At 40.1% G+C, this 23,525-nt stretch overlaps 1 long non-coding RNA gene and 1 pseudogene across 1 annotated transcript; one reads left to right on the forward strand and one right to left on the reverse strand.

Moving 5' to 3' along the window:
• Positions 1-281: 281 nt before the first annotated feature.
• Positions 282-4,071, forward strand: LOC139561669 (uncharacterized). The gene is made up of 2 exons (XR_011672181.1): positions 282-418; positions 2,171-4,071. It is a non-coding gene; the product is annotated as an uncharacterized lncRNA (long non-coding RNA).
• Positions 2,740-17,694, reverse strand: LOC139561662 (Fc receptor-like protein 5; annotated as a pseudogene).
• Between the last annotated feature and the right edge of the window lie 5,831 nt (positions 17,695-23,525).

Raw genomic sequence — 23,525 nt, forward strand, 5'->3', positions numbered from 1 at the left:
CAGGCCTCTCTCATCTTTTTAAGTGGGAGAACTTGCACAATTGGTGGCTGACTAAATACTTTTTTGCCCCACTGTATATACACAAACTGTTTAGAACTATTTCGGATTGGGAAGCATGTGGACCCCTTCAGGGTCCAAGTGTTCGGTTTGAGATTCATCCTTAAGTTAAATGAGAACTTGTTCTCAACTGGCCTACCTGGTTAAATAAAGGTTAAATAAAAATGTAAAGGCTTTTATAAACTCCAAGAATTTGTTGAGTTCTCACCGTTACTGAGATTGTTGATTAGTTTTATTGTTTCATATACAGTATAACATTCCTCAGTTGAAATGCCATGTTCTCTGTTTACAGAGATAACTCACCTGTCAACCTTATCATCCTTGGGTGTATTACACAACTAAAGACCATCATGGTATGCAAGTAAGTGTCAACAGATTTCATTGTCATTTCAAATGTTATTGAAGGTTTAAGGTTATTGACAGACACAATTATACATATTTGGGTATGGTTTTCTGGGCCTAGATTAAGCCTACTCCCAGAGTAAAAACATTCTCAATGAAGAATAGCTCAGGTTTAACCTGAATCAGGGAAACCAGCCTTTACTCCACTTAAAATCCATTTAATCCCATCGGTCACAATATTTAGAAGAACATTTATTGGGGGACTTTACAGGCTTTAGAGAAGTTAAAGTTAATAAGTCATATTATGCATTATTAAGGTGTCTTATAACGACACAGGGTGAGACCTAGATGCAGACATGGAAGGCAGATGGTTTGAGTCTCTGACATGTATTATAAAACAAGGGGCAGGCAAGAGACCGTGGACAGGCAAACGGTCATAAACCAGGTCAGAGTCCAGGAGGTACAGAGTGGCAGGCAGACTGAATGGTCAGGTAGGCGAGCTCAGTGTCAGGGCAGGCAAAGGTCAGAACAGGGAGGACTAGAAAACAGAGACTTGGAAAAACAGGAACTCAGAAAAACACACTGGTTGACTTGACAAGACAAACTGGCAACAGACAAACAGAGAACACAGGAATAAATACATTGGGGATAATGGGGGAAGATGGGCGACACCTGGAGAGGGGTGGAGACAATCACAGACAGGTGAAACAGATCAGGGTGTGACAGTCTATTAGGATTCAGATATGTTTAATATGATTTCTCAAAATGGAAACAAGACCAATGTGTACTTTTACAGATTTTTTTTCTTAGAAAATATAATATTTTAAGGGTCTACCCTGAGTGTACCAAACATTTGGAAAATCTTCCTAATATTGAGTTATTGAGTTACAGCGATGCTGGCCCATGTTAACTCCTATGCTTCCCACAGTTGTGTCAAGTTGGCATGATGTCCTTTGGGTGGTGGACTGTTCTTGATACACATGGGAAACTGTTGAGCGTGAAAAACCCAGCAGGGTTGCAGTTCTTGACACAAACTGGTGCGCCTGGCACCTACTACCACACCCTGTTTAAAGGCACTTAAATATTTTTACTTGCCCATTCACCGTCTGGCACACATACACAATCCATGTCTCAATTGGCTTAAAAATCCTTCTTTAACCTGTCTCCCCCCTTCATCTACACTGTTTGAAGTGGATTTAACAAGTGACATCAATAAGGGATCATATCTTTCACCTGGAATCACCTGGCCAGTGCATGTCATGGAAAGAGCTGGTGTCCATAATGTTTTGTACACTCAGTGTATATAGTATGATCAGTTCAATAAGGGGGACCAGAATGGACACACAGACAAACAATTAGACAAAACAAATAGAAATGAGATTAGACAAAAAAACTTAAAGAAAAACAACCACCAAAATCATTGCAACATATATTGCATTATTTGGCAGTGAAGCAGTGATTGATTTCAATAAATAGACACGTAGACAATTCAACTTAACCTCAAGGGCCAGCAAACAAGAGCCACATGGGAAAGACATTCAGCAGGACAATGTGATCTTTCATTTGCCAGAATAAACATTGCTTAATAAGTTCCTGCAAATTGGAAATAACATGTGACCAGCTGGCCAGAGTTTCGGGTTTGGCCCCATACAATCTCGCAGTAGACCTCTTAAACTGGGTGATATCAAAGAACACAAGTACCCAAAATCTACACAGGACAATATTTGGTTTGAACCTGCTCCTCAGATTTGTTTTTGCCTGCTGTTCACAGAGTTCCTGGATAGAATAACACCTCGAAACGTGAAGATGACTGAAGAAGTTTTGAGAGAGTGCAAACAGCTAGAAGCATGTGTCTGCAACTTGCATGGACGGATTGAAATGATTGATCTGAAGCAGGATGAAATCAAGCAAACTCAAGAAGCCCTGGAGAAACACAAGAAAGAAATTGACGAAAACAAGAACTTTTCATTCCCTGTTCCAGTGTCTTACAATGAGAAAGTCCCAATAAAATCATCAATCCTAAGTTTTACTAAACAGGCTACCACATGCAAAGACTGTCAGGAGAACTGCCACTATCCAGGATGCTGGTTGGCCCCAAGTCCCTCATGGTGCATTGTGATGAAAAATTGTCACTGCACTGTGTGTACTGGGAAATGTCACCACAATCAACACGTCAAAGAAAACAAAATATATGTTAACAACACCAGGATGGTTCAAAGGACATATGAGGAATTGAAAAATAAGTATACTATTGATGAGAAGGCAGTTGGGGAGAAAGGGAATGTGATCACCAGACTTCAGACAGAGTTGAAGCAGTTCACTCTCCAGAGGCCACACTGGTGGAGGAATCCTACCAGTGCATCATCAAACTGGAAGAGATCTCTTTGAAGTCCCTCTCACTGTCCACTGCTCTGCATCTTGGTTTCCTGATTGACAAGATGAAGGAGACAGGAAACACAGAGAAGGTTCACAAACTGGAGGAGATGAAGAAGAGAGCTGAGGAACAGAAGGGAGCTTTAGATTAGTTTATCTAACTGCACTGTGCAATTTACATTAGCTATTACAGTGAAATAATAGCGTGCTATTGTTTGAAGAGAGTGCACAATTTTTAAGATAAAAAGTTATTAATAAACAAATTAGGCATATTTGGGCAGAATTGATACACAATTTTGAGCAGTGGGGGATAAAGGGGGATTGAAGTAACGCAGTAATAGTTAATAATATTATGGTAATGTTGTTTGCTTTAAGGTATGATGCATATGTTTGTTAAGCTTAGAGCAACAAGGCCTTAGGAGAAGGTTGATCATGAAAGGTTATAATTTTCAAATGTTTATGTTGTTGGAGATTTAAGATTACATCCCATCAAGGCAGGCATCCTGTGTAAACAAACATCCTGCCTAGGTGGGGAAAGGAGCGATTTCCACATCAGGTGTTAACCACAGAATTTTTTTATTTTTTTTATTTAACTATGCAAGTCAGTGAAGAACAAATTCTTATTTACAATGACGCCTACCCCGGCCAAACCTAGACAACGCTGGGCAAATTGTGCGCTGCCCTATGGGACTCCCAATCATGGCAGGATGTGATACAGCCTGGATTCAAACCAGGGACTGTGGTGACACAGAGATGCACTGAGATGCAGCGCCATAGACCGCTGTGCTACTCGGGAGCCCGAGTGCATCATGGGGGATTAGCAGAAATGAAGATGGGGGGTATAAAGGAGGCATGATTTTAGAGAAGGGGAGAACTCTCTTTGAGCTTGCTGGAAGACCCTGTCGACTGCTGGAATAATATTTTTGCTGTAGCTTTTTAGCTAAAATGTTTTTTTGTTTTTTACTATACTCATATTTTGATTTGTATTAATCTCAGTTAAGGTAAAATTCTAGGAGGAACCCTAAAGGCTAGCCCATTGATAGAAGTGTGTTAAAGTAGTGGTTAGAGTTTTTAGACCCCATCTGAGGGACTGATCATCCTGATGGGGGAGCCAAAAAACTGCACTCAACTCTTCATTGCTGCGACTTGCTTGCTAGTTGAGATTTCTGATCACGTTAGGCTGCGTTTCATTTTATGTTGGTTTGATCGCGGGGGAGGCACTAGAAATGTCTGCAGTTTTTGGCTTGGCTATTTGTTTCAAGTGTATTAGTCTATAAATAAATATCTTTGTCAAAATTCGTCATCTCTCCCATGTCTTATTCGACTAGTAGTTGTTCTGAAATGTTTATTGCTTGCCTACATTTTTCTTCCCATTTGACTCCCTCTATGTTTAATATAACACACATATATTCATTATTAATTTCGGTTGCCTATCCTGATGTGAAGTTTGTTCTATAGAAAGTATTTGACTCTGATGTGTGCCACAGAAAGTATTTGACTCAAGCCACAAAATAAAGGAAATTAGAAGGGGGAGGGGATTTTGGCAAGGCCATTTCTCTCCCCTTCTATCTTGGGACTGTAAGGCCTGGCACACGTAAGAATAATTTGTGTAGCTCATGTTGACCAGTAGTGTGTGCCAGAGAAAGCAAAATTAGAGTATAAAGACACAAACATTTACTTCAGAAACATTTTGTAATGTTTAAGAAAATAAAGATAATACACAAATATTATCACATAATAACACAAAAACATCACAGAAAGTTACGTTTTTTAACCTTTCTGGCGCAGGCGTTCCGCTAGCGACCCACCTCTACAACATCCGGTGAAATTGCAGAGCGCCAAATTCAAAATATAGAAATAGTCATAATAAACATTCATAAAAAATACAAGTGTTATACATAAACTTAAAGATTAACTTCTTGTTAATCCAGCCGCTTTGTACTATTTCAAAATGGATTTACGGCGAAAGCATACCATGCGATTATCTGAGGACAGTGCCCCGCTTACAAAAGCATACAACATTTTACAACCAAGTAAGGGAACACCCCCCTGAAATGGACAAAAATGAATGGGATCTTATTGGCACCGTATGAAACATATATACGATGTACAATACCACTTATTTGGACGCCGTTTCATTCAAAACATATTGCAAATGCCATATGGCAAATGCCAAGTGTAACACTGCAAAAATCCAATAGATGGCGAGTAAAAGTTTTAAAAAAGTAAATAAAAAAGTAAATTCTTTTTTTTTTTTTTATTATGACAATAAAATATGACAAAAGTATGTTCATACAGATCTTATACATGTGTAATTGACCCAAAAAAATCGAAAGAATTTCGAAAACGGTCCAGAAAGCACTTGTTTAAGGGGTGATACGTTTTGGAAAAATATCTCAAATGTTCAAAATTTGACTCTTGGGTCTTGACTGCAATATGAAAATTTACTTTGGAGCGCGTGCTTTTTGAAAATTTGAGAAATTTTTCATAAACGTACCCTTGCTGTGTGTGTGTGTGTGTGAGAGCTTTTCTTTGACATTTGTCTGGAGAAATGACTGATTTGCAGTTCATGAGGGTTGCCTAATCACACATATGAAGTTTTGAAAAGATGTGACTTTTTTAACCCTTTGAAACAGCCCCTATGACCCCAATTGAAGGCACTTCCGGTTGGCACAGGAAGCTGGACGTAAACACATATCCTCATTGGGGTAGGCTTTTACAGAATCCTGAGTTTAAAGTCTTAACGTTAAGAATTGACTGATTTACAACCCTCATGAACTGTAAATCAGTAATTTCTCCCAACAAATGTCAAAGCAAAGCTCTCACACACACACACACACACACGCACACACAAACGGCAAGGATGGAGTGACACAGTGCGGGGCTTAAAGACACACAGAACCTACAATGGCATTACCATAATCTCTCGGCTGTGCCGAGTTCAACGAGATGCCCCGCTTGACCGTTGCTCGCTCGGTCTGAGCGCAGCGACCGTGAAAAAAAGTAGGCCCATAATGAAGCCTGGCCCTAAATTTCAGGTGCTTTTGGGTGACAGCAGGAGAACCGTTAGGGTTAGAAGCACAATTCAACCTCAGTCCTCCCGATCTGTGCAAGCTTAATTCTTGTCAATAGGGGGGTGCTGTTTTCAGTTTGGAAAAAATCGTGCCCAAATTAAACTGCCTCGTACTCTATTCTAGATCGTACAATATGCATATTATTATTACTATTGGATAGAAAACACTCTCAAGTTTCTAAAACTGTTTGAATTATATCTGTGAGTAAAACAGAACTCATTTTGCAGCAAACTTCCATACAGAAAGTGAAAAATCTGAAAGTGAAAAACGATGCTCTGTTCCAGGGCCTGGAACGATATGCATGCACTTCATACGCCTTCCACTAGATGTCAACAGGCAGTGGAAGGTGGAATGGGGTGTCTAGCTTGATCTGAGGTCGAACAAGAGCTCTTGGAGTGGCAGGTCTGGAATTTTTTTTGTCTTCTCTGGCGCGCGAAGTACGTCGACATTGGCTTCTAAAAAGCGTCCGGTATACACGGCGGATATCTCCGGCTCTGATTTTATTTGATAAATGTGATAATAACATCATAAAGTAGTTTTTTTCAACCGAGTTCTATCAGTTTATTCAACGTTTATTGGGACTTTTGGAATTTTCCTTTCTTTGCGTCAAGAGAAGATGGGCATGTTCGCGCCACATGGCTAGCTAAGGTTGCTAATTCAACAGGAGAAAAGGACATTCTAAAACCAAACAACGATTTATTCTTGACCATGTAACGGCTGTTCTCCTCCTCGTTTGAGGAGGAGCATGGATCGGACCAAAACGCAGCTTGTGTGGAATACATGATGAGGTTTTATTTAAACAAGACGAACATGTAACAAACTTGAGAAATTACAAAATAACAAACGACGTAGACCGACCTGAACATGAGAACTACAGAACACGAAGAACGCACGAACAGGAACAGACTAGACAAACGAAACAGTCCCGTGTGGTAACAAACACTGACACGGAAGACAATCACCCACAAACAAACGTGTGAACAGCCTACCTTTATATGGTTCTCAATCAGAGGAAACGTCAAACACCTGCCCCTGATTGAGAACCATATAAGGCTAATTACCAATGAACCTAAACAAGAAACACATAACATAGACTGCCCACCCAGCTCACGTCCTGACTAACTAAATAAAGCTAAACAAAGGAAAAACAGGTCAGGAACGTGACAGACCAAGGACTCCTTGTACAACATTCTGATGGAAGCTCAACAAAAGTAAGAACAATTTATGATGTTATTTCGTATTTCTGTGGAAAATGTTGATTCCTATTCTCTGCCGTTTTGGCGGGCGCTGTCTCGCAATAACGCAAGCTGTTTGTTATCCTTTTGTCAATATGGGGGCGCCATTTCGACTTTGTAAAAATTCGTTCCCAAATTAAACTGCCTCGTACTCAATTCTTGCTCGTACAATATGCATATTATTATTACTATTGGATAGAAAACACTCTCTAGTTTCTAAAACCGTTTGAATTATATCTGTGAGTAAAACAGAACTCAAGTTGCAGCTAACTTCCTGTCAGGAACTGAAAAATCTCAAATCGAGGTCTCTGTTCCAGGGTCAGTTTATAAATTATCATGTATTCTATGGGGCAACATGCACTGCATGCGCCTTCCCCTAGATGTCAGCAAGCGGTGAGAATTGGAATGGTGTTGCTAGGCAGATCTGAGGCCATATAAATGGTCTTGGAACGTGGAGTGCTTTCTTTTCAACGTTCGCCATGACGCAAGACAGAGCTCAGGATGGCATTCTGAAAAGCTCTCGTTATAGGCCTTAGATATATCCGGCTCTGATTTTATTCGATATAGGTGTTAGAAACATCATAACCTGGTTATTTTAAACCGAGTTATATCAGTTTATATGAGTATATTGCGATTTTCGGAATTTTCTTTGTCCTGCGTTTTGAAGAGTTGGGCATGTCTGGGCCACATAGCTAATGTTTGCTGCTAATTACACGGTTGAAGACGATATTCTACAGCCGAGCAACGATTATTATGGACAAAGGACAACTTGCCCAAGATTCTGATGGAAGCTCAACAAATAGTAAGAAGTCTTTATGCTGTTAATTCGTATTTATGTTGAAAAATGTTAAACAATAATTCCGCCATTAATTTCGGCACGGTCTCGCTGTAACGCACGCTGTATGTCGTAGTAACGTTAATTTTTAAAATCTAACACATCGGTTGCATTAAGAACTAATGTATCTTTCATTTGCTGTCCAACCTGTATTTTTTAGTCAAGTTTATGATTAGTTATTGATTAGATTAGGTGCCTCTCCAAGATGGCGCCGGACAGATTGCTTGAAGTTTGGCTACTATTCACATTGTATAATCACGATTTGTGCCGCTACATATGCAAATTTTCGAACAAACCCTATATGCATTGTGTAATATGATGTTACAGGACTGTCATCTGATGAAGTTTATGAAGGTTAGTCAAAAATTATATATCTTTTGCTGGTTCGTTACGATCGCTAACCTTTGCTGCTGGTAAATGGCTTGTGTTTCTGGCTATTGTGGTTAGCTAATATAATGCTATATTGTGTTTTCGCTGTAAAACACTTAAAAAATCGGAAATATTGGCTGGATTCACAAGATGTTTGTCTTTCATATGCTGTACACCATATATTTTTCAGAAATGTTTTATGATGAGTATTTAGGTATTTGACGTTGGTCTCTGTAATTATTCTGGCTGCTTCGGCGCTATTTCAGATTGCAGCTGCAATGTGATAAACTGTGATTTATACCTGAAATATGCACATTTTTCGAACAAAACATATGCTAAACAATAAATATGTTATCAGACTGTCATCTGATGAAGTTGTTTCTTGGTTAGTGACTATTTATATCTTTATTTGGTCGAAGTTGTGATAGCTACCTATGCAGTAAGAAAATGGTGGAGAAAAAAAAGTTGAGTCTTTTGCTATCGTGGTTAGCTAATAGAAATACATATTGTGTCTTCCCTGTAAAACATTTAAAAAATCAGAAATGATGGCTGGATTCACAAGATGTGTATCTTTCATCTGGTGTCTTGGACTTGTGATTTCATGATATTTAGATGCTAGTATTTACTTGTGGCGCTATGCTAGGCTATGCTAGTCAGCTTTTTTACTGATGAGGGTGCTCCCGGATCCGGGATGAGTACTAACTAGAAGTTATGGTAAAGTTATTTTTTTCAATCTAACACGGCGGTTGCATTAACTTCTCTGGGGCAGTATTAACTTCTCCGGCCAATAGCCAGGGAAAATACAGCGCTCCATATTCAAATAACATGATATAAAAATCTAACTTTCATTAAATCACACATGTAAGATACCAAATTAAAGCTACACTCGTTGTGAATCCAGCCAACATGTCAGATTTCAAAAAAGCTTTTCGGCGAAAGCATAAGATGCTATTATCTGATGATAGCACATCAGTAAACAAACAGAGTAGCATATTTCAACACTGCAAGCACGACACAAAACGCAGAAATAAAATATAAATCATGCCTTACCTTTGACGAAATTCTTTTGTTGGCACTCCGATATGTCCCATAAACATCACAAATGGTCCTTTTGTTCGATTAATTCCGTCGATATATATCCAAAATGTCAATTTATTTGGGCCGTTTCATCCAGAAAAACACAGCTTCCAACTTTCGCCAAGTCACTACAAAATATATCAAAAGTTACATGTAAATTTACCAAACATTTCAAACTACTTTTGTCATACAACGTTAGGTATTTTTAAACGTTAATAATTGATCAATTTGAAGACGGAATGATCTGTGTTCAATACAAAAAGAAACCAAACTGACGCAACTTTTTTCATAACGTGACTCTCTCCAAAAATGTACTTCATGTGACCCTCATTTACGATAGCCCTACTTCTTCACTACACAAAGGAATAACCTCAACCGATTTCCAAGGACTGGTGACATCCAGTGGAAGCGGTAGGAACTGCAAGCAAGTCCATTAGAAATCTGGTGTCTCTAAAAACCCTAATTGAAAAGACAGTAACATCAAGAAAATACAAATTCTGAATGGTTTGTCCTCAGGGTTTTGCCTGCTACATAAGTTCTGTTATTCTCATAGACATGATTCAAACAGTTTTAGAAACTTCAGAGTCTTTTCTATCCAAATCTACTAATAATATGCATATCTTATATTCTGGGGATGAGTAGCAAGCAGTTGAATTTTGGCATGCTATTTTTCCCGAAAGTGAAAAAGCTGCCCCCTGCCCTCAAGAAGTTAAGAGAGGCCATAAATAATGTGTGCATGGGAATGTGCATGAGCAGTGTGTAAGAGTGAGGGCAAGCAATTACACTGGAGAGCTGTTGAAATCCATCGTGGGTCCAACGTTACTTTAGATGGGTAAATAATACTTTTTTATCTTACTCTTGTACCGGAATATTTCGTTATTTAGCATCATCTGCAGTGTATAATAGTTTTTGTAATATTTATGCCAGATGGTCATGTTAAGCTGTTGATACTTTCACATTGACATGAGGAAGTTCTTCTTGCTAGCTGAATACCAGTGTTCTCAGAACCATGTTGTGGAGTTGACAATAACAATTTTTGAAGCGTTCGTAATTATCAGAATTACATTTTATTTCATGTAAAGCTTCATGGTGTTGTATTTTGTTTCATTTTTGAGTTGTAATTTATATGTTGATATGACATTTCCCCCCGTGCTGTATGGGGGAGATGAGGATCTACTGTTCCGTGTGGGGTTAGGGTATCGTGTGGGGTTAGGGTATCGTGTGGGGTCAGGGTATCGTGTGGGGTCAGGGTATCGTGTGGGGTTAGGGTATCATGTGGGGTCAGGGTATCGTGTGGGGTCAGGGTATCGTGTGGGGTCAGGGTATCGTGTGGGGTTAGGGTATCGTGTGGGGTTAGGGTATCGTGTGGGGTTAGGGTATCGTGTGGGGTCAGGGTATCGTGTGGGGTTAGGGTATCGTGTGGGGTTAGGGTATCGTGTGGGGTTAGGGTATCGTGTGGGGTTAAGGTATCGTGTGGGGTTAAGGCATCGTGTGGGGTTAGGGTATCGTGTGGGGTTAGGGTATCGTGTGGGGTTAGGGTATCGTGTGGGGTCAGGGTATCGTGTGGGGTTAGGGTATCGTGTGGGGTCAGGGTATCGTGTGGGGTTAGGGTATCGTGTGGGGTTAGGGTATCGTGTGGTATTAGGGTATCGTGTGGGGTCAGGGTATCGTGTGGGGTTAGGGTATCATGTGGGGTCAGGGTATCATGTGGGGTTAGGGTATCATGTGGGGTTAGGGTATCATGTGGTGTTAGGGTATCGTGTGGTGTTAGGGTATCATGTGGGGTTAGGGTATCATGTGGACACTGTGTTTGTAACTATTCATATTGTTTTATGAATAAATATATTTTTTGATTTTCATGCACAAAGTCATTTTGTTTTATGGACATCTTGTACTCAGTTATTTGAAATGTTAGAAAGTCCATTCTAACTGTGAACATTGTGGTCTCTGTATTTTCTTGTTATTTTATAGAAAGTAGAGCTACTACCGTTTATGCATTTTACTTTGTACTTTTTGTACTCAGATTGTTTTTATGCACTTTACTAACAGATTTATTTTACTAGATGGTGATTTAGACTGAACTTTACTTCATGGTGACTTCACCTTGCGGTGATTTCACTCCTACATTATCCTATTGTAAATGTAAGCTTTGACAGAATATTCAACCCCAAATTAGTTTGTGTTCTGTGCTGGGTTTACTTTTGCCAGGCTACATTATGAAATTTTTAGTTTGCCTTTTTGTGAGGAAAAGCTTCCATAAAAGACATTTAACAGAAATAGCTGCGCCTGGACACTTTGTCTATTTACATTTGAAATGAACCATTTCATTCCACATTAGTCTAACAGTGACATAAAAGCATGCCATAAAGAAGGATAATCTCCAGCTGGATAAACTGATTGTAGAGACACTGAAAGAAAGTTCTCACCTCGAGCCCTGCAGCATTTCACCGTCAGTACAATGGACACCAGTAGAAAGGGAGACACCACCAGTAGACCACAAAGCAGCCTGGGTAGAGAGATGGAGACAACAGAACCTGGAAGGACTAGCAAAACACATGTTTTACCATCAAGACACAAACATACACACATACACAGTAACTCTCTCACACACACAGACAGCACTTCTCACCTCTCACTGTCATCCTGCTCTCTGGTGATTCTCCCTTGTCAGGGTATTTGCATTTGTAGAATCCTTCATCTGACTTGGATACTGCAGGGATGGTCATCTCTCCTGTGGTCTCATTCTTGATGAGTACTCCATCTTTGTAGAAATCAGCCTTGATGTTTGAGCTGGTTGTCCAGTATTTGCAGCGCAGAGTCACAGAGTCTCCTTCCATCATGGGATGGATAGGGCTCTCCAGGATCACATCACCAGCTGTTTAACATAATATATAAATAATTCTGAAAATCTGCATACTGGAGTCGTCACCCTCAAAATATGATGATCTTGTATTTTATAAGAGATGCAATTCAGTTACAAAATTGAACATCCTATTATCATGACATTTTGTTTTTGTGTGTGAATGTTGTACAATAGACGTACCATCCACTGTGATGTTGACAGCATTACTGTACTCTCCTGATCCAGACTCACACCAGAACACTCCACTGGACCATGTGTATGTGTAGCTGATGGTACAAGTAGACCCTGTTATTGATCCCCAGTTAGAGACACACCCTGACTCTACTCCTCTCTCTGTGTATCTCATCAGTCTCCATCCAGTAGAGTTCCCCTTCTCCTCACAGCTCAGTGAGAGAGACTTTGATCTAAAGTGTTGAGTTGTGTTGGGACTTATTCTGAGAGACACTGAAGGCTGCAGATCTGAAACAAAGCGAGACAGAGTCAAACCTTTAGTTAAATAATATATATTATACACATGAGGGAGACTTAAATATGTTTTAATGCAGTTAGTTACCTCCTGACCAGAAAAACTGAGGTTCACTGTAGAGTGTCATAGACTGGGTCTCCTCTCCCAGCTCTACACACACATCCTCCTGTGTGACCAGCAGGACTCAGGGTGTAGAAGCTCTCTGTAGTTCCAGTACTACTGTCAGATAGGGGCTCTACAGCGTATGATGAGTCTGATAGAGAGGGTAACCCAGCTCTGTAGGGAACAGTCCTGTACCAGGAGAACCTCCAGCCTGTAGACGTCTTGTCAACTTCACAGCTCAGAGTCACTAAGTCTCCAGGGTTCAGCCACTGAGGAGAGATACTCAGGACAGCCTTGGGTTTACCTGTATAGAAGGAAAGGCAGGTTTCAAACTTTTAATATAAAACATATTCTTGACAATCATCAAGACTCGTATAAGCTTAAATAGACTTACCAGACACAGTCAGTTGTACAGCACCACTGGTCTTGGAGAGCTTGTTTCCCTTGACACCCTCACAGGTATATAAACCACTGTTAGACATGTAGACAGGACTGATTCTGTACTCAGGCTTAAAGGGGAGCACTAACTGACTATTCTTATACCATCTGTAGTTCCAGTCAGAGTCTCCTCCTCCCTGTATGTCACATCTCATAGTAACAGTCTCTCTAATGAATATCTGGGTCCAGTTGGGTTGGAGGATCAGAACAGCAACAGGTCTCTCTGCACAGATACAACACAGAAAACTAACTGAACAAACTATTTTAAATGTGTGCATTTATCAATAGGTCTACTCATGAATATAGCTTCAAGTTAGCTACAGTTGTTGGGATACAGTAAGCAGACAAAATATTATACCCTAAATTACTTTCTATCAATGTAAAATAGCATCCATTAATCATAAAACTGTTTCAGACTCACCAGTAACATTTATCTGGACTGGGTCACTGTACAGGGTGTAGTAGACTGGGTCTCCTCTCCCAGCTCTGCACCAGTACTGTCCTCCATCAGAGACACTGACCCAGCTGAGTGTGTAGGAGTATACAGAGGTTGTGGTTACTGGTGTAGAGTCTGGTCTGTGTCTGTACCAGTAAAACTTCCATCCAGAAGATTCTACAGTACAGGTCAGTGTCACACTGTCTCCTGTGAATACGTCCTCCTTGTCTGAAGTCAGTGTAGTTGACGGCTGATAATCTGTTGGTATTGCAATAGGTTTGAGTGTACACATCCAGTGTCCTGATACACTACGACAACAACCTCAACAAGTTAGTGATGGAGAATCAATAGTGAACTCACCAGTGACTCTGATGGGCAGAGCTGTAGAAACACAGTTAAATATTAAGACATATGTAGTCAGAGAACCAATCTTTCTGTAGGTAATACAGTAACTAAATATTAACACACTGACCATGTCTATTTGATTGACTCGATATAAATCCTGGATTTTTCATGCTCAACAGATGCACGTGTGTATCAAGAATGGTCCACCACTCCAAGGACATCCAGCCAACTTGACACACCTGAGGGAAGCATTGGAATCAACATGGGACAGCATCCCTGTAGAACGCTTTTGACACCTTGTAGAGTCCATGCCCCGACGAATTGAGACTCTTTCCAGGGCAAAAAGTGGACGGTTGCAACTCAATATTAGGAAGGTGTTCTTACTGTTTTGTTCACTCAGTGTAAATGATTCTAGTTACCCATGTAGATGCTTAAGAACCTCTTGACGCTAGGGGTCAAATCTTTTTCTTTTTTTTTATAACGTTCCCAAGGTAAACGGACTATTTCTCAGGTCCAGATCGTAGAATATGCATATAATTTACAGATTAGGATAGAAAACACTCCAAAGTTTCCAAAACTGTCAAAATAGTGTCTGTGAGTATAACAAAACTGATTCTGCAGGCGAAAACCTGAGAAAATCTAACCCAGAAGTGATATATATATTTTTTTATCTGTGTTTCCTGGCCCGTCGTTCTTCCATTTAAAGGGGTATCAACCAGATTCCTTTTCCAATGGCTTCCTCAGGCTGTGACCAGGCTTTAGACATAGTTTCAGGCTTTTATTTTGAAAAATGAGCGAGATTTTTCAAAAGTAGTCAGGTGTCCTCAGATTAGTTCCTGCACGCGAGAGGGTAGCGCTCCATTTTCATTTTTCTCTCTTATTGAGAAGGTTACGGTCCCGTTGAAATATTATCGATTATGTTTGTTAAAAACAACCTGAGGATTGATTATAAAAAACATTTGACATGTTTCTTACGAACATTACGGATACTTTATGGAATTTTCGTCGAACGGAATGAGGCTTTGGTTTTCTGAACATAACGCGCAACCCAAATGGCGTTTTTTTGTTATAAAAGTAATATTTATCGAACAAAAATAACATTTGTTGTGTAACTGGGAGTCTCGTGAGTGCAAACATCCGAAGATTATCAAAGGTAAGCAATTAATTGTATTGCTTTTCTGACTTTCGTGACCAAGCTAACAAAGCTAATATAAGGCTAACTGTTCTAGCATTGATTGATACACTCACAAAAGCTTAGATTGAAAATATGCTTTGCAACGAAAGCAAAATCTGACACGATAGGTGGATTAACAACAAGCTAAGCTGTGTTTTGGTATATTTCACTTGTGATTGCATGATTATAAATACTTTTAGTAATATTTTGCGCCCTGCAATTCAGCGGTTGTTTAGGAAAATGATTCCCTAAAAGGGATCCGTAGCGCAGAGAAGTTAAGCCATTTTGCCACAACTTTGGAAGTATGCTTGGGGTCATTGTCAATTTGGAAGACCCATTTGTGATCAAGCTTTCACTTCCTGACTGATGTCTTGAGATGTTGCTTCAATATATCCACATAATTTTCCTCCTCATGAAGCCATCTATTTTGTGAAGTGCACCAGTCCCTCCTGGAGCAAAGCACCCCCGCAACATGATACTGCCACCTCCATGCTTCACGGTTAGGATGGTGTTCTTTGGCTTGCAAGCCTCCCCCATTTTCCTCCAAACATAACGATGGTCATTATGGCCAAACAGTTCTATTTTTGTTTCATCCGACCAGAGGACATTTCTCCAAAAAGTATGATCTTTGTCCCCATGTGCAGTTGCAAACCGTAGTCTGGCATTTTCATGGCGGTTTTGGAGCAGTGGCTTCTTCCTTGCTGAGCGGCCTTTCAGGTTATGTCGATATAGGACTCGTTTTACTTTGGATATAGATACTTTTGTACCTGTTTCCTCCAGCATCTTCACAAGGTCCTTTGCTGTTGTTCTGGGATTGATTTGCACTTTTCGCACCAAAGTACGTTCATCTCTAGGAGACAGAACACGTCTCCTTCCTGAGCGGTATGATGGCTGCGTGGTCCCATGGTGTTTATACTTGCGTACTATTGTTTGTACAGATGAACGTGGTACCTTCAGACATTTGGAAATTGCTCCCAAGGATGAACGAGACTTGTGGAGGTCTACAATTTTTTTCTCTGAGATCTTGGCTGATTTCTTTTGATTTTCCCATGATGTCAAGCAAAGAGGCACTGAGTTTGAAGGTCGACCTTGAAATACATCCACAGGGACACCTCCAATTGACTCAAATGTTGTCAATTAGCCTATCAGAAGCTTCTAAAGACATGACATCATTCTCTGGAATTTTCCAAGCTCTTAATAGGGCGTTGGGGCACCACGAGCCACCAGAACAGCTTCAATGTGCCTTGGCACAGATTCTAAAAGTGTCTGCAACGTCCTGTGTGGAAGCACCCCATGCTTTCAATATACTTGCTACTGTTATTATTCACTGTCTTTTTACTGTTGTTTTTTATTTCCTTATCTATTGTTCACCTAATACCTTTTTTTTTTACTTAAAAATTGCACTGTTGGTTAAGTAAGCATTTCACTGTAAGGTCTACACCTATTGTATTCGGCGCACGTGACAAATACTTTGATTTGATTTGACTTTGTATCCCTAATTTATTAAAGTGTTTCCTTTATTTTGACAGTTACCTGTAGACTGAACCCTTCTATAACATGCCATTTACAAACAAAATTGAGATTTGTTAAAAAAAAAAAACTTCTCCTAATGAAAGATCTGATTAGCTCTTTCATTCATATCGTCATGACAGCAAAGTCAGATCATGAGATCTTTCATTCCTATCAGTACCTTCATGCTCCATGAGTTTATGGTGAGATGCTTTCAGACTGGTCAGATGCTGTCAGACTGGTCAGATGTGAAATCATGTGAAACCATGTGGTTTTGGAACACTTCACATGTGATGATATTTCACATGAAGGTTCACAAGTTTTTTCATAAATTTTCACATGACAAAATAGCCACATGTTTTCAACTTAAAGGAAAGGTTAACTCATTTTGAATGTTAAATTGTTTTTCTGCATCTCTAAATTATGTTCTATCGATTCCCTGGGTCGTTTCACGTTTTCATGTGTATCTGAGTTGGAGTTCAAGCAGACAGAAATACGGCTGGTATGATGTATCATACTGGCTCCAATACAGGTTTTAGTCTACCTTCATAAACACAACCATCATAACACAATCACCTATCAGTCAAATAAAACATGTACATAAACTATGTTTCCTACCTCTTTACAGATCATACATACACAACTGAATGACATTTTCTCATAACATTAATGAACGTGAGGAAGGAAAAGCAGAGACAAAGATGATGAAACATAAAGAGATGACGGTTTGATCAAATAAATTAATATCTACCATCATCTTCACCACAGTGTCCACAGTAGATGAGGACACTCAGCACTTCAACAAAGACAAAGAAAGTCATTACAGTACAGAAGTAATACAGAAGTGTATACTAATATAGTAATAGAGTAGTAATATTAACATTAGTGCATTGTGCTCATAGACAAACACACAAACACTAATACAACGTCAGTACTTACAGAGCAGCACATAGAGCAATGTGTTCTCCATTCTGTCCCACTGACAAGTGACTTTCTCTGAACTACAGTTCTTCTGACAAACCCCTCTACTTCCTATATGATGACAGTCTGTTTAGATAACACCTCTTCACCGTCACACAGAAAAATTGAGAGGAAATTGAGACATTTACAAAAACTGTTAGAAAAAAGAGTAGCGGTTGATGGCGTGTTCATTTTCTGACCAACTTCTTATGATTGTCTACATGACCTCACACTGGTTCCTTCCTCTTTATTGGAGGAAAGGAGGATGGAACGAGAATAGAGATCTGAGATGAGATCAGTTTGGTATCAGAATGTGCAGATGTTAGTTCATTTTTACACCCACCATGCACAGATACATGCCTCCCCTCAAACCTTTGCTATGGTGACTACTGGTATCCCAGCTAGCCTCAGCTTCAGCTATCCCCTCCATACACACATACAATATTTCTATAGGAGGATCATGTGTCAAAACCACAGTCAGCTATCTGACTCTTCTCAGGGGTTTGGTGGTTGACTTGTTCATTAGTCAGATGATTCTGAGGGACACTGTTAGATACTGTCTACGTAGATATGTCTTTGTTATTGTGTTGTTTATGGCTGTGTTTCAATTTGTTTGTTTATGTGATGTGTGTCAGTGTCAATTGTTCATTTATTGTGAACACGTGTGTGTGTGTGTGTGTGTGTTTTTTTTGTTGAATATAGCACATAAACATTTAGTTATTGTATCAGTTTTTTTGTATTTTGTGTTCAAATAAAAACAACTATGTGTGCCTCATTTGCATAAATACACCAGGTATATTAGCAAATATGAATGAAGTAGCATAAAGGGGAGGAACATGACTGCACCCACCAACACTTGCTCTGTCTACCCTACCTGCACTCATGTGTTGTCTGGACTGACTTTAATTGTTGTTGTCATGTTCACTTGCATAATTCAACGTGTGTCAATAGCAGGATACCCTCAGATTAAAAACCAACAGGCTTCTCTAGATTACACCTATCTATACATACTTTACATTATTTGCGAGGTCAGACATACTATCACTATAATGTGATCAATGTGGGAATTATCCAATACGGATAAATAATCAGGTACATTTTAAAGGTTTTAGTATAAGCTGCATTTAGTACCAATTTATGTTCAAAGGTTTTCTGCAAAGCAAAAAAGGCAGATTGTAGCTCTGAAAGAGCCTTGGCAACAGAATATACAACAGTATATTGTCCGCATACAAATGGGGGTTCCAATTTGACAGACAATATAGATACTAATATGGTCATTGGTCACATAGCAACAACATAACCCCTCAGTGTACTGGTTCTGCCCTCTTATTCCTTCCTCTCTCTATCTCATCATAATAGTACAGACATGGAACACTACTGTATGGGTTCATATCAGTAGAAGTCAATCTGAATGTGGTTTACAGGAAACTGACTGCACTGTGGTGCATAGAGATTTTGTTAGGAAGTGTTGCTTTGCATAATAATAAATTAATAGGAATTTTCTAATATTAAATGCATTGTTTCAACTCGGCAATACAGACAGTAAAATAATATGCCCTTCCAAAATTTTTCCCCCAAAGCAATACAATGATGTAAGAAATGTGCACTTTTTATTTTATATATGAAAATGAATACAAAATACAACACACCTTCTCCATTACACTTACATAGTGGAACACTCATCTGGCTCCTATAACTACTGTAAAAATACAACAATTAATAGACTTACATAGACAGTATATATCACATATGTCAGAGTCAAGGCCCGCGGGCCACATCCGGCCCGCGAGAAGGTTTTTTACGGCCCCTGGGATGATCTTGATTTATTATTAGAACCGGCCCGCAGACCGCAGCAAGCCGGCAGCCCGCAGATCTTTTACACGCACCAATACTACATTTCCCACAATGCAACGGTGACGCACCGAGCAGTAGGCTGCTTCATTTCAATATTTATTGGCACAGCAGTCGTCAGCATCACAGTAAAATTAACTTTCAGATACCCATCAAAAATGGCAAAACGGAAGGTGGACACTGAGAACCGGGGGTTTCAAACAAGGTGGGAGTCGGAGTATATGTTCACGGAGGTAGCTGGAAAACCTGTGTGTCTTCTGTGTGGAGAAAGTGTGGCGGTACTGAAAGAGTATAATCTGAGACGACATTATGAAACGAAACACGCGGACAAAAACAAGAATATGGACATGGAACAAAGGCTACAAAAGGCAGAGGAATTAAAACGAGGCCTCAAATCTCGACAGGCTCTGTTCAAAAAAGCCAAATCACAAGGCCAGGCTGCTGTCAAGGCCAGTTTTATTTTGGCAGAAGAGATCGCTAAATCAGCCCGGCCATTTACGGAGGGGGATTTCATCAAAAACTGCATGATTAAAGTTTGTGACGAAGTTTGCCCAGAAAAAAGGCAACTCTTTTTAAATGTGAGTCTGAGCAGAAACACCATTGCCGAGAGAGTAGACCAGTTGTCCATCAATCTAAAAGAGCAGCTTGTGAAAAAGGGAAAAGATTTCATTGCATATTCCTTGGCTGTGGATGAGAGCACCGACATTTCTGACATTGCCCAGTTGTCAATTTTCATCCGCGGAGTGGACTCCAGCCTAAGCGTGACAGAGGAGTTTTTGGCTTTACGTCCTATGCATGGCACAACTACGGGGCATGATTTGTATGAAGAGGTGTCAAGATGTGTAAATGAGATGGAGCTGCCTTGGGAAAAACTCGTGGGTTTGACAACCGACGGAGCACCTGCGATGTGTGGACACAGGAGCGGACTGGTGGCGAAGATACGGGAAAAGATGCAAGAGGAAAACGCGACAGGTGAGCTGACAGCTTATCATTGTATCATACACCAGGAAGCGTTGTGCGGTAAAGCCTTGAAAATGGAGCATGTAATGAGCATCATCACGCGCACAGTTAACTTTATCAGAGCCAAAGGTTTGAATCACCGCCAGTTCAAGGCATTTCTGACGGAGTTAGAAACGGAGCATGGTGATTTGCCTTATCACACAGAGGTGCGATGGCTAAGCCAGGGAAAGGTGCTTCAAAGATGTTTCGAGCTTCGTGAGGAGATTTGTCTGTTCTTGGACAGCAAAGGGAAAGACACAACACAACTCCGAGACGAAATGTTTCTGTGTGAAATGGCTTTTCTGTGTGACATTACGAGTCATCTGAATGCAATGAACTTGCAGCTGCAGGGTCGGGATCATGTCATCTCTGATATGTACAGTACAGTGAAGGCATTTAAAACCAAACTGACTCTGTGGGAGACGCAGATGCGGAAAGAAAATTTGAGCCACTTTCCCAGCTGCCAGACCATGAAAGAGAAGCTCTCTACCAGTGCGTTCCCGAGCGCACAGTTGGCTGATAAAATAGGTATGCTTGCCGCTGACTTTCGACGCCGATTTGCTGACTTTGAAGCACAAAAAAGCAGGTTGGAACTGCTCGGTAACCCATTTGCTGTTGACGTGGAAAGCTCACCACCAAACCTCCAAATGGAGTTGATTGACCTCCAATGCAATGATGCACTGAGGGCAAAATATGCGGCAGTGGGTGCTGCGGAGTTCGCCCGTTTCCTCCCCGACACAATGCCCCAGCTGCGCATCCAGGCTGCTCAAACGTTGTCTATGTTTGGCAGCACATACCTGTGTGAACAACTGTTTTCTTTGATGAACCTGAACAAAACATCACACAGAAGTCGACTTACTGCTGAACACCTCCACTCAATTCTGAGGATTTCCTCAGCTCAGAGCCTTACCCCGAACATTGATGAACTTGTGGAAAAGATGGGACACCACCAAGTATCACCCTCAACCTCAAACAAGTGAACATTACTGTGCAATCACATATTTAGAGTTTTTACTCAGTTCAAGTTTAAAAGTTAAAGTTTAATATTTGTTTTCACTGCATGTTACTTCTCCTTAAACAAAGTGTTGTTTTTGATTAATAGATTTTTGCACTTTATTTTATTGTATTTCAATCCAATTATATTTTAAAAATATTTCAGTTGAGTGGATGATAGAAAATTGCTATTGTTTTTTTCTTTGAAGTAAATTTAGCCCACTTTTGCTAAAATAGAAAATATAGGCTACTGATGGTGCCTTGAATACCGGTTTCTTTCATTTAATGTTCATGTTATGGGGATTTTTATATAAAGGAAATTTGTCTTTTGTGTCTGTTGAAAATTAAAGATTACTGACAGAGCCATAAGAAAATATTGCTTTATTTATCTGATCATATTGGAATATATTTGTTAGGTTTTCAGTAGGTTCAATTAGGTTCACTAGACTATATGCGTCATTTAAAATTTTTTCAATGAACATTCGAACAGTCCGGCCCTCGGCTTGTAGCTAAATTTTTTATTTGGCCCTCCGTCCATTTGACTTTGACACCCCTGGTATATATGTATATAGAAATATCCATAATTTAGTTAATAACAAACTATACATGTTCCAAATTAGTTATAATAGGTCAGCCAATCAAATAGAAACCAAGCCACTCCTCAGTAAAAGGCATATGACAGCCCTCTTGGAGTTTGCCATAAGGCACCTAAAGGACTCTCAGACCATGAGAAACAAGGTTCTCTGGTCTGATGAAACCAAGATTGAACTCTTTGGCCTGAAAGGCAAGCATCACGTCTGGAGGAAACCTGGCACCATCCCTACGGTGAAGCATGGTGGTGGCAGCATCATGCTGTGGGGATGTTTTTCAGCAGCAGTGACTGGGAGACTTGTCAGGATCAAGGGAAAGATGAACAGAGCAAAGTACAGAGAGAGAGCAGGACAACAACCCTATGTACACAGCCAAGACAATGCAGGAGTGGCTTTGGGACAAGTCTCTGAATGTACTTGAATGGCCCAGCCAGAGTGCGGAATGGAACCCGCTCGAAGATCTCTGGAGAGACCTGAAAATAGCTGTGCAGCGACGCTCCCCATCCAACATGACAGAGCTTGAGGGGATCTGCAGAGAAGAATGGGAGAAACTTCCCAAATACAGGTGTGCCAAGCTTTTAGCATCATACCCAAGAAGACTCAAGGCTGTAATCGCTGCCAAAGGTGCTAAAACAAAGCACCGAGTAAAGGGTTTGAATACTTATGTAAATGTCATATTTCAGTTGTTTTTTTTGCTAAAATGTCTAAAAACCTGTTTTTGCTTTGTCATTATGGGGTATTGTGTGTAGATTTTTTTTATTCCATTTTAGAATAAGTCCGTGATGTAACAATGTGGGGGAAAATCAAGGGGTCTAAATACTTCCCGAATGCACTGTCAACACCTGTATGTAAAAAGGATGGTTTTATGTCAAATACAATATAAAAAATACAGCAAATTCCACTTTTAAACAAAATCTTGTTTAATTAACAAACTGAAATAAAGAGAGAAGTGTAATATTTCAAGAAAAACAAGACCATCAACAATAACAGAGGAAAGCATATGAGACACCAAAAGCTAAAAAATATCAACTTACTGTTGGGTTCTGTAACAGCAGTCTAGCTCTTCCTCCTCCTCGGACGAGGAGAGGCGAGAAGGATCGGAGGACCAATGTACAGCGTGGTAAGTTTCCATGATTTAATAACACGAAAACTAGACAAAATACAAAACAACAAACGAACCAACCGTCACAGTCCCGTGTGGCACAAACACTGACACAGGAAACAACCACCCACAAATCCCCAACACAAAACAAGCCACCTATATATGATTCTCAATCAGGGACAACGATTGACAACTGCCTCTGATTGAGAACCATATTAGGCTGAACACAGAAACAGACAAACTAGACACACAACATAGAATGCCCACCCAGCTCACGTCCTGACCAACACTAAAACAAGCAAAACACATAAGAACTATGGTCAGGACGTGACAGG

The sequence above is a fragment of the Salvelinus alpinus genome, chromosome 31, assembly GCF_045679555.1.
Source record: "Salvelinus alpinus chromosome 31, SLU_Salpinus.1, whole genome shotgun sequence".
NCBI classification, from domain to species: Eukaryota; Metazoa; Chordata; class Actinopteri; order Salmoniformes; family Salmonidae; genus Salvelinus; species Salvelinus alpinus.